General features: G+C 48.8%; 1 protein-coding gene across 1 annotated transcript in view; it reads left to right on the forward strand.

Moving 5' to 3' along the window:
* The window catches only part of MCM10 (minichromosome maintenance 10 replication initiation factor), a 206,705-nt gene that overhangs the window by 85,932 nt on the left and 108,533 nt on the right, over positions 1-12,240 (forward strand). The gene's annotated exons all lie outside the window — the stretch shown is intronic.

A 12,240-nucleotide genomic window follows, 5' to 3' on the forward strand; every position in this document is an offset into this window, starting at 1 on the left:
ATGCTCTGCACTCTAAGGATCACTTGTGGTTAATTGATTATGTGCAGTCTAGCAGGGTGAATAATTGACTCAATGCAGCTCATTTAGAAAACAAATTATTTTATCAGAAGGTTATTATATTGAATGTACAGCTAAAAAAGCAATTGATACATGAAACAGATTAAAAGAAACACAAGTAGCGACTTCTTAAATACACATGAGAAAGTAATATTGTGACTAGCTCAAAAGTGTGCTGGTTATAACAGCATACTATAAAACTGAATGAAATTCAGACAAGATCAAAGCTCTCTAATTTAATGAAAAACACTGGCGTCCCAGTGTAACATAATATAATAAATCTCCACAATAATTATAATGTTATTTGTAGTATATATGCCGTGATAGTTACCACCGTGCTGGTTCCTGAATTTTGCTGCAGGATCCTGTGTGCAGTTGCACGTGGTACATAAGATGAATTGATTATTTCCTCTAATGATAATTGTGGAGCAAACCCGCTGATGTTCTAAATCTCTAGTAAAAGCTGTCAATGATGAACAGGATGATATAATGAAAAAGGCCTCACAGCAGAGGACGTAGACCGTTTATCCTGCGGTAATGGTGGATATCTGTATAGCCGCAATTAGCCAGTGCTGTCCTGGCCTCACAGCGGAGGTACGTGGATGTCCGGCTCACGGGAATCACGGCGACAGTAGAAAGCTGTATGGCCGCAATTGGCCGACGCTGTCCTAACCTCTCAGCGGAGGTCTGTGAATATCCGGCACACGGAGATAACAGTGGCGGTGGATGACTGTATGGCCGCACTTGGCCAGCGCTGTCCCAGCCTTGCAGCGGGAGTCCGTGAATGTCCGGCTCACGGAGATGATTATCCGAGACAGCTGTGCCGTGAATTATTAGAGTGATCGTTCCTCACTATAGCGGTTTAGGCTGAAATGGATTTAACGGCTGTGGTGTACATAAACAGCAAGATGCGGGAATTTTAAAATAGAGAGCTGATCCGTGCTGTAATGGTGTTCATTCAGAAATGCTCAGTTGTAAGAAAGGGGCGTCAACGCGTTTCGTTTCCTAGCTACCGGAGACTTCCTCAAGACGCGTTAGTTAAGAACAAGTATACCTGTGCCAGAATATATTGTACGAGTATCCTGATATATACATCTGGTCTCAGACTGCGCATTTTTATTTATAGAGGGGGGGGGAGAGATATAGAGGGGGAGGGAAAGAGGGAGATCACTCACACCTACTAGTCCAGTGCATTTTTATTGTCTTACTAAAATAATAATCTGCATTGTCACTGTGACTGTGTGTGCCTGTATCTGCTGAGTGGATTTCACTTTCAGTGTATCTACCACTGTATTCTGTACCCTAGGACTAGGTGCGTCAGTGTCTCGTATATAGTGATACACAGTATTTACTTTTAAGTGTATTCTACTGTGTACTCTGTCACCTCATACCGGAATTACACGCTGGTGTTGTGTGCGCTGTCGCATACTAGGGGATTTATTTGCAGGTATTGTACTCTGTCTGGCTGTATTGTACTGGTACGCTCTGCGTTTGCATTCACTATAATTTCTAACACAAATGGCGGGAAATCCACGGATGCTCCTGTATCAGGCAGCGCATGTGCCAAGGATATGCCTGAGGGGGAAATTTTGAATGATGGTCTGTGTAATATGTGCCATACATCTCCCAGTCAGTCCGCACCTCCTGTAACCAATCAGAAGCCACCTTGGGCAGCGTTCTCAACTATGCGCAATACGCTTGTGACACACCTTACGTCCCCTACCGGACCTCCTGTGCCATTGCAGCCACATATTGTCCCTGTGGTAAATCTGCCCTTGGCAGATACTCAGTCTACCCAGATACAACAATTGAATCAATACTTGGTTAGACAAAGGCCTACCCCACGTCCCCCTGGGGTCATCTAAGCGGGCCGCTTCCTCCTCACAATCCACTAATATCTCAGATGATACTTCTGATGAGGATGGGGAGTATACTGATCCGTCAGACACTGATACAGTTGCTTCTGACGAGGAACCTACAACTCAGGTTGATGTCCCTGACCTAGTGGAGGCTATTAAGCTGATTCTACTAATTGATGATGAGGTTGATCCCACTACTGCGCCTAAGAAACCTGATAAGTTTTAAACGTCAGGAGGTAGCTAAAGTAGTCTTACCGCATTCTGACCATTTAGTAGACATACGTCAAACCTGGTCTTCTCCAGGAAAGAAATGCTCCCGATCTAAAAAGATGCTAGCTCGTTATCCTATCCCTGCTGAGTTAAGTAACAAGTGGGAAAATTCACCGCCGGTGGATTCCCATGTGATCCATCTTGTGGGTCTTCACTCTACCTGTCACCACTGTCACCTCACTGAAGGAACCGACAGATAAGCGTGTGGAGGGATGCCTGAAGTCTGTTTACTCCCTTACAGGTGCTGTACATGGGGCCTAATTCAGAGTTGATCGCAGCAGCAAATTTGTTAGCAGTTGGGCAAAACCATGTGCACTGCAGAGAGGGCAGATAAACGTGCAGAGAGAGTTAGATTTGGGTGAGGTGTGTTCAAACTAAAATCTAAATTTCTCTGACGTCCTAAGTGGATGCTGGGACTCCGTAAGGACCATGGGGAATAGCGGCTCCGCAGGAGACTGGGCACAACTATAAAGAAAGCTTTAGACTACTGGTGTGCACTGGCTCCTCCCACTATGACCCTCCTCCAGACTTCAGTTAGAATCTTGTGCCCGGCTGAGCTGGATGCACACTAGGGGCTCTCCTGAGCTCCTAGAAAGAAAGTATATTTAGGTTTTTTATTTTACAGTGAGATCTGCTGGCAACAGACTCACTGCAGCGAGGGACTAAGGGGAGAAGAAGCGAACCTACCTAACTGGTGGTAGTTTGGGCTTCTTAGGCTACTGGACACCATTAGCTCCAGAGGGATCGACCGCAGGACCCGACCTTGGTGTTCGTTCCCGGAGCCGCGCCGCCGGCCCCCTTACAGAGCCAGAAGCAAGAAGTGTTCCGGAAAATCGGCGGCAGAAGACTTCAGTCTTCAACAAGGTAGCGCACAGCACTGCAGCTGTGCGCCATTGCTCCTCATGCACACCTCACACTCCGGTCACTGATAGGTGCAGGGCGCTGGGGGGGGCGCCCTGAGGGCAATATAAGACACCTTGGCTGGCAAATCTACACCATATATAGTCCTAGAGGCTATATAGGTGTAAAAATACCCCTGCCAGAATTCCAGGAAAAGCGGGAAGTCCGCCGGAAAAGGGGCGGGGCCATCTCCCTCAGCACACTGGCGCCATTTTTCCCTCACAGCTCCGCTGGAAGGAAGCTCCCTGGCTCTCCCCTGCAGTCTACAAGCTACTGAAGGGTAAAAAAGAGAGGGGGGGGGCACTAAATTTAGGCGCAGTATATATATATATATATATATATATATATATATATATATATATATATATATATATAAAAAGCGGCTATAAGGGAAAACACTCATTTATAGTGGGATCCCTGTGTTATATAGCGCTCTGGTGTGTGCTGGCATTCTCTCTCTCTGTCTCCCCAAAGGGCTTTGTGGGGTCCTGTCCTCTGTCAGAGCATTCCCTGTGTGTGTGCAGTGTGTCGGTACGGCTGTGTCGACATGTTTGATGAGGAGGCTTATGTGGAGGCAGAGCAGATGCCTATATATGTGATGTCACCCCCTGCGGGGTCGACACCTGAGTGGATGGTGCTGTGGAAGGAATTACACGACAGTGTCGACTCCTTGCATAAAAGGTTTGACGACATACCAAATGTGGGACAGCCGGCTTCTCAGCCTGTGCCTGCCCAGGCGTCTCAAAAGCCATCAGGGGCTCTAAAATGCCCGCTACCTCAGATGGCAGACACAGATGTCGACACGGATACTGACTCCAGTGTCGACGACAATGAGACTAATGTAACTTCCAGTAGGGCCACACGTTACATGATTGAGGCAATGAAAAATGTGTTGCACATTTCTGATGTTACCCCCGGTACCACAAAAAAGGGTATTATGTTTGGAGAGAAAAAACTACCAGTAGCTTTTCCTCCATCTGAGGAGTTAAATGAAGTGTGTGAAGACGCTCACACGCTTGTCAAAGAAGGTGGCACTACCGTCTCCGGATACGGCCGCCCTGAAGGAATCTGCTGATAGAAAGCAGGAGGCTATCCTAAAGTCTATATATACACACACAGGTGTTATACTGAGACCAGCTATTGCTTCAGCATGGATGTGCAGTGCTGCAGCTGCGTGGTCAGATTCCCTGTCAGAAAATATTGATACCCTAGACAGGGACACTATATTGCTAACCGTAGAGCATGTTAAAGATGCACTTTTATACATGAGGGATGCACAGAGGGATATTTGCCGGCTGGCATCTAAAATTAGTGCAATGTCCATTTCTGCCAGAAGAGGGTTATGGACTCGGCAGTGGACAGGAGATGCAGATTCCAAAAGACACATGGAAGTTCTGCCTTATAAGGGTGAGGAGTTGTTCGGGGATGGTCTCTCGGACCTCGTTTCCACAGCAACAGCTGGGAAGTCTACATTTTTACCCCATGTTCCCTCACAGCCAAAGAAAGCACCGTATTATCAGGTACAGTCCTTTCGGCCCAATAGGGGCAAGCGGGTTAAGGGCGCGTCCTTTCTACCCAGAGGCAGAGGTAGGGGGAAAAAGCTGCAGCATACAGCCAGTTCCCAGGAGCAAAAGTCCTCCCCCGCTTCCTCTAAGTCCACAGCATGACGCTGGGGCTCCACAGGCGGAGCCAGGTACGGTGGGGGCCCGTCTCAAATATTTCAGCAATCAGTGGGCTCGCTCACGGGTGGATCCCTGGATCTTTCAAGTAGTATCTCAGGGGTACAAGCTGGAATTCAAGACGTCTTCCCCCCGCCGTTTCCTCAAATCTGCCTTGCCAACCACTCCCTCAGGCAGGGAGGCAGTGTTACAGGCAATTCACAAGCTGTATTCACAACAGGTGATAGTAAAGGTGCCCCTACTTCAACAAGGACGGGGTTACTATTCCACAATGTTTGTGGTACCGAAACCGGACGGTTCGGTGAGACCCATTTTAAATTTGAAATCCTTGAACACATATATAAACAAATTCAAGTTCAAGATGGAATCGCTCAGGGCGGTTATTGCAAGCCTGGACGAGGGGGATTACATGGTATCACTGGACATCAAGGATGCTTACCTGCATGTCCCCATTTACCATCCTCACCAGGAGTACCTCAGATTTGTGGTACAGGATTGTCATTACCAATTCCAGACGTTGCCGTTCGGTCTATCCACGGCTCCGAAGGTCTTTACCAAGGTAATGGCCGAAATGATGATACTCCTTCGAAAGAAGGGAGTTTTAATTATCCTGTACTTGGACGATCTCCTGATAAAGGCAAGGTCCAGGGAGAAGTTGTTGGTCGGGGTAGCACTATCTCGGGAGGTGCTACAACAGCACGGCTGGATTCTAAATATTCCGAAGTCGCAGCTGGTACCTACGACACGTCTGCTGTTCCTGGGGATGGTTCTGGACACAGAACAGAAAAAAGTGTTTCTCCCGGAGGAGAAGGCCAAGGAGCTGTCATCTCTAGTCAGAGGCCTCCTAAAACCAAAACAGGTGTTGGTGCATCACTGCACGCGGATCCTGGGAAAGATGGTAGCTTCCTACGAAGCAATACCATTCGGCAGGTTCCATGCAAGGACCTTTCAGTGGGACCTGTTGGACAAGTGGTCCGGATCGCATCTTCAGATGCATCGGCTGATAACCCTGTCTCCAAGGACAAGGGTGTCTCTGCTGTGGTGGCTGCAGAGTGCTCATCTTCAAGAGGGCCGCAGATTCGGCATACAGGACTGGGTCCTGGTGACCACGGATGCCAGCCTTCGAGGCTGGGGGGCAGTCACACAGGGAAGAAACTTCCAAGGACTATGGTCAAGTCAGGAGACTTCCCTGCACATAAATATTCTGGAACGAAGGGCCATTTACAATGCCCTAAGTCAGGCAAAACCCCTGCTTCAAAACCAGCCGGTACTGATCCAGTCAGACAACATCACGGCGGTCGCCCATGTAAACCGACAGGGCGGCACGAGAAGCAGGACGTCGATGGCAGAAGCCACAAGGATTCTCCGATGGGCGGAAAATCACGTGTTAGCACTGTCAGCAGTGTTCATTCCGGGAGTGGACAACTGGGAAGCAGACTTCCTCAGCAGGCACGACCTCCACCCGGGAGAGTGGGGACTTCATCCAGAAGTCTTCCAAATGATTGTAAACCGTTGGGAAAGGCCACAGGTGGACAGGATGGCGTCCCGCCTCAACAAAAAGCTAGAAAAGTATTGCGCCAGGTCAAGAGACCCGCAGGCGATAGCTGTGGACGCTCTAGTGACACCGTGGGTGTACCGGTCGGTTTATGTGTTCCCCCCTCTTCCTCTCATACCAAAGGTACTGAGGATAATAAGGAGAAGAGGAGTAAGAACTATACTCATTGTTCCAGATTGGCCAAGAAGAGCTTGGTACCCGGAACTTCAAGAAATGATCACAGAGGACCCATGGCCTTTGCCGCTCAGACAGGACCTGCTGCAGCAGGGGCCCTGTCTGTTCCAAGACTTACCGCGGCTGCGTTTGACGGCATGGCGGTTGAACACCGGATCCTGAAGGAAAAGGGCATTCCAGAGGAAGTCATTCCTGCGCTGATTAAAGCTAGGAAAGAAGTAACGGCAAACCATTATCACCGCATATGGCGTAAATATGTTGCGTGGTGCGAGGCTAGGAAGGCCCCAACGGAAGAATTTCAGCTGGGCCGTTTCCTCCACTTTCTACAGTCAGTGGTGACTATGGGCCTAAAATTGGGTTCCATTAAGGTCCAGATTTCGGCTCTATCGATTTTCTTCCAGAGAAAACTGGCTTTACTACTTGAAGTTCAAACTTTTGTTAAGGAAGTGCTGCATATTCAGCCCCCTTTTGTGCCTCCGGTGGCACCTTGGGATCTCAACGTGGTGTTGGATTTCCTAAAATCACATTGGTTTGAGCCACTTAAGACCGTGGAATTGAAATATCTATTGTGGAAAGTGGTCATGTTGTTGGCCTTGGCTTCGGCCAGGCGTGTATCAGAATTGGCGGCTTTGTCATGTAAAAGCCCTTATCTGATTTTCCATATGGATAGGGCAGAATTGAGGACTCGTCCCCAATTTCTCCCTAAGGTGGTATCAGCTTTTCATCTGAACCAACCTATCGTGGTGCCTGCGGCTACTAAAGACTTGGAGGCTTCCAAGTTATTGGACGTAGTCAGGTCCCTGAAAATTTATGTTTCCAGGACAGCTGGAGTCAGGAAGACTGACTCGCTATTTATCCTGTACGCGCCCAACAAGTTGGGTGCACCTGCTTCAAAGCAGACTATTGCTCGCTGGATCTGTAGTACGATTCAGCTTGCACATTCTGCGGGTGGACTGCCGCATCCTAAATCAGTGAAAGCCCATTCCACGAGGAAGGTGGGCTCTTCTTGGGCGGCTGCCCGAGGGGTCTTGGCTCTACAACTTTGCCGAGCAGCTACTTGGTCGGGGTCAAACACGTTTGCTAAATTCTACAAGTTTGACACCCTGGCTGAGGAGGACCTAGAGTTTGCCCATTCGGTGCTGCAGAGTCATCCGCACTCTCCCGCCCGTTTGGGAGCTTTGGTATAATCCCCATGGTCCTTACGGAGTCCCAGCATCCACTTAGGACGTCAGAGAAAATAAGAATTTACTCACCGGTAATTCTATTTCTCGTAGTCCGTAGTGGATGCTGGGCGCCCATCCCAAGTGCGGATTGTCTGCAATACTTGTATATAGTTATTGTTTAACTAAAGGGTTATTGTTGAGCCATCTGTTGAGAGGCTCAGTTGTTATCATACTGTTAACTGGGTATTGTATCACGAGTTATACGGTGTGATTGGTGTGGCTGGTATGAGTCTTACCCGGGATTCAAAATCCTTCCTTATTGTGTCAGCTCTTCCGGGCACAGTATCCTAACTGAAGTCTGGAGGAGGGTCATAGTGGGAGGAGCCAGTGCACACCAGTAGTCTAAAGCTTTCTTTATAGTTGTGCCCAGTCTCCTGCGGAGCCGCTATTCCCCATGGTCCTTACGGAGTCCCAGCATCCACTACGGACTACGAGAAATAGAATTACCGTGAGTAAAAATCTTATTTACAGTGTAGCAATAAAGCCTGCACAGAAACAATATAAACCACCCAAATCTAACGCTCTCTGCACATGTTGTATCTGCCCCCCCCCCCCTGCAGTGCACATGGTTTTGCCCAACTGTTAACAAATTTGCTGCTGCAATCAACTCTGTATTACCCCCATAGACCCACTATAGCAGCCTCCTGGGCCGCAAAAGGAATTAAAGCATGGGTTCAGGTATTAGAGGAAGAGCTGCCTCAGTATATATCTGACACTGCCAGACAATATCGGTCTCATATTACTACCGCCTTCCACTATATTCAGGAGGCGTCCTCTGAGGCAGGTGTAATGGCAGCCAAGGCGTCGACTACGTCCATCCTGGCTCACCGAATTCTGTGGTTAAGGTCATGGAAGGTGGACCTGGACTCCAAAAATACCTTGGAGGGGTACTCCCTTTTAAGAGAGACATCCTATTTGTGGAAGATCTGGATAAGATTGTGACTGACTTAGCGGCTGCTAAGACTGCATTTCTCCTGAATACTAATCCTTCTGCACAAAAGGCAAAGAGTACGACTTTTCGTTCCTTTCGACCTCCAGGGAAAGCAAAAGGTCAGGCATACCCGAGACAAGCTCATGCTCCCAAAACCACTAAGCCCAAAGCAAGTTCCGAATGACGGTTATCCCTTTGGACCCGTTGAAGGCGCAAGCTTTACACCTGGTTGTGCGTTCCCTTCAGGATACAGGAGTGGTAGTTCCAGTACCCCTGTCCCAGAGAGGTGGAGGATACTGCTCGACCCTGTTTCTAGTCCCGAAAACCAATGGGTCTTTCCGGCCTATACTCCACCTCAAATCACTGAACAAATTTGTGTGTGTGTCAAAGTTCCGTATGGAAACGCAGCGCTCAGTTGTACTGGCCATGGAACCCGGAGATTATATGGTATCCCTGGATATACAAGATGCTTATCTGCATATACCTATTGCCATATCGCATCAGCAGTATCTGCGATTTTCTATTGGCAACCTTCACTATCCGTTCCAGGCTCTGCCGTTTAGACTGGCCACAGCTCCTCGGCTCTTCTCCAAGGTTATGGCCGTGATGACAGCTTATCTCCATCATTAGTGTATCCGTATCGTGCCGTATCTGGACGACTTGATTCTGGCATACTCCCAAGATGTCCTCCTCAGTCATCTGCAACTGACAGTGCACTTCCTACAAGCCCATGGATGGCTCGTCAACTGGAAGAAGTCCTCGCTGGTCCCTGCTAGGAGCATGGGGCACTACTGGACACACAGCCAAAGACTGTTTCTGTCTCCAGAGAAAGTCCTGAAACTCCAGAACAGGATAAGATACTTCCTTTCGCACCCTAGAGTGTCGATACACTCGGCGATGCAAGTACTTGGCCTCATGGTGTCGGCGTTCGACATGGTGGAGTACGCTCAACTTCATTCCCGCCCTCTACAGAGGTTAATCCTTTCCAAGTGGAATGGCCTGCCTCATTGGATCAGGTCTCAAATGATCTCCTTGACTCCGGAGGTTCGTCTGTCACTGAGCTGGTGGCTACAGGCCCAGCAGTTGAACAGGGGCCGTCCCTTCTAGATTCCCAGCTGGGTCCTACTGACTACGGACACCAGTCTGAGGGGTTTGGGCGCAGTTCTGGAGCAACACTCTCTCCAGGATCGGTGGACCAGGGAGGAATCTCTCCTCCCGATAAACTTTCAGGAATTGCGGGCAGTGTTCAATGCTTTGACTCTTGCCCTGCCTCTGATATGGAACAGGCCTGTTCAAGTACAGACAACGCCACCATAGCTTACATAAATCATCAAGGCGGCACTTGAAGCCACATGGCTATGATGGAAGTGTCAAAATCCTTCATTGGGCAGAACGCCATCTGCCAGCAATATCAGCAGTGTTAATTCCGGGAGTCCTCAACTAGGAAGCGGACTTCCTCAGTCGTCAGGACGTGCACGCCGGAGAGTGGAGTCTTCATCCAGAAGTCTTTCAACTCCTAGTGGACAAGTGGGACCTAACAGATGTAGACCTGATGGCCTCTCGACACCATCACAAAGTTCCGGTCTTCGGATCAAGAACAAGGGATCCTCAAGCAGCGTTCGTGGACACACTGGCAATTCCATGGAACTTTTGGCTGCCCTACGTGTTCCCTCCAGTGTCACTCCTGCCCAGGGTACTACGGAAGTTGAAACCAGGAGGAGAAGTACTACTTCTAGTCGCTCCAGCGTGGCCCAGACGGCATTGGTTCTCAGACCTGCAGGGTCTATCGATAGAGCGTCCTCTTCTACTTCCTCAACGCCCAGACCACCTCGTTCAGGGCACTTGTGTCTACTCGGACCTGGCCAGACTGGCTTTGACAGCGTGGCTCTTGAAGCTTCACTCCTGAGGGCCAAAGGATTTTCTGAGGCGGTTATCCAAACTATGCTGAAGGCCCGCAAACTGGCTTCTGCACGAATTTACTATAGGGTATGGAATTCTTACTTCACCTGGTGTGCTGCTAAGAATTACGATGCTTACAAGTTTAGTACTTCCAGACTTCTGGCTTTTTTGCAACAAGGCCTGGATTTAGGACTTCACCTGGCCTCCCTCAAGGTTCACATATCTACCTTGTTGGTGTGGTTTCAGAGAAAAATTGCGTCTATACCTAACGTTCATACATTCACTCAAGGCGTATTGTGGATTCAGCCTCTGTCCCTCCTGTGGCTCCATGGGATCTGTCTGTCCGTTCTGAAGGCCCTGCAGGAGTCTCCATTTGAACCTCTTGAGACAGTGGACCTTAAATGGCTCACGGCCAAGGTCGTATTTCTGCTGGCTATTGCCTCTGCTTGAAGGGTGTCGGACTTGGGCGCTTTGTTCTGTCGCCCATCCTTTCTAATATTCCATCGTGACCGGGCCGTTCTTAGAACTCGCCCAGGTTATTCACCTAAAGTGGTGTCATCTTTTCACCTTAACCAAGAGATTGTGGTTCCGGCATTTATCTCTTCGCCCTTTGGAGGACAAGTCAGGTGGTAAGGATGTGGTAAGGACTCTCCGTATATATGTAGAGAAGGCTGCCTCTATTGGGAGGTCAGATGCCCTTTTTGTATTATTTGGTTTCCACAAACGTGGCTGGCCTGCGAATAAGCAAACCTTGGCCAGATGGATTAGAATGGTGATTGCACAAGCTTATGCGCAGGCTGGACCCCAGCTCCTGCTGCTATTAAGGCCCATTCTATTTGGTCTGTTGAACCTTTTTGGGCCGCCTGCCATGGCGCGTCCGCAGAACAATTGTACAAAGCGGCTACGTGGTCCTCTGTGAACACGTTCGTTAGGTTCTATGCCTTTGATACTTCCGCCTCCCAGGATGCTTCCTTTTGGATGCCGGGTTCTCATACCCGCTAAGGCGCGTCCCCTCCCTTTAGGAACTTCTTTAGGACATCCCCGATGTATTCCCTGCGGAACACCGTGTACCCCGCTGCAGAAAAGGAGATTTATGGTAGACTTACCATGGTTAAATCTCTTTCTGCGAGGTGCACTGGGTTCCACAGGGCGCCCACCCTGACGCACTTAGCTTCTTTGGGTTTGTATGGCATTAGCCGCTAGTCCGTTCGCCTGTCGTGGGAACGTGGTTATATGTGATTAACATCTGCCTTCTCTTTTACCTGCTTCTGCATTGGACTGGTTAACTAAAACTGAGCTCACAGTGCTTGGAGGCAGGGTTATATAGAGGAGGCCCCGCAATGCATCCTGGGACAGTCTAAAGCTTTAGCCTGTTGGTGCCTCTGGATCAAGATCCATCTCTACACCCCGATGTATTACCTGTGGAACCCACTATACTTTGCAGAAAGAGATTTAACCATGGTAAGTCTACCATAAATTTCCTTTTTATGACCATTTATTAAAATGCGATCATTTTCCTACAATGCTAGTAGTAATTTTGTTATTAGATGAAGAACAAGTGACAGATTATATTACACACAATCATGTGAATCCTTGTATAACTAGCTGTGAAAGATTTTATCTTCGTCGAGCTGGGACATCACTAGTCAAGGATAATACAATGGCGGCTGTTTAGACATTCCTCATCCATAGA

Source organism: Pseudophryne corroboree, chromosome 6 (genome assembly GCF_028390025.1).
Source record: "Pseudophryne corroboree isolate aPseCor3 chromosome 6, aPseCor3.hap2, whole genome shotgun sequence".
In the NCBI taxonomy this organism is placed as follows: Eukaryota; Metazoa; Chordata; class Amphibia; order Anura; family Myobatrachidae; genus Pseudophryne; species Pseudophryne corroboree.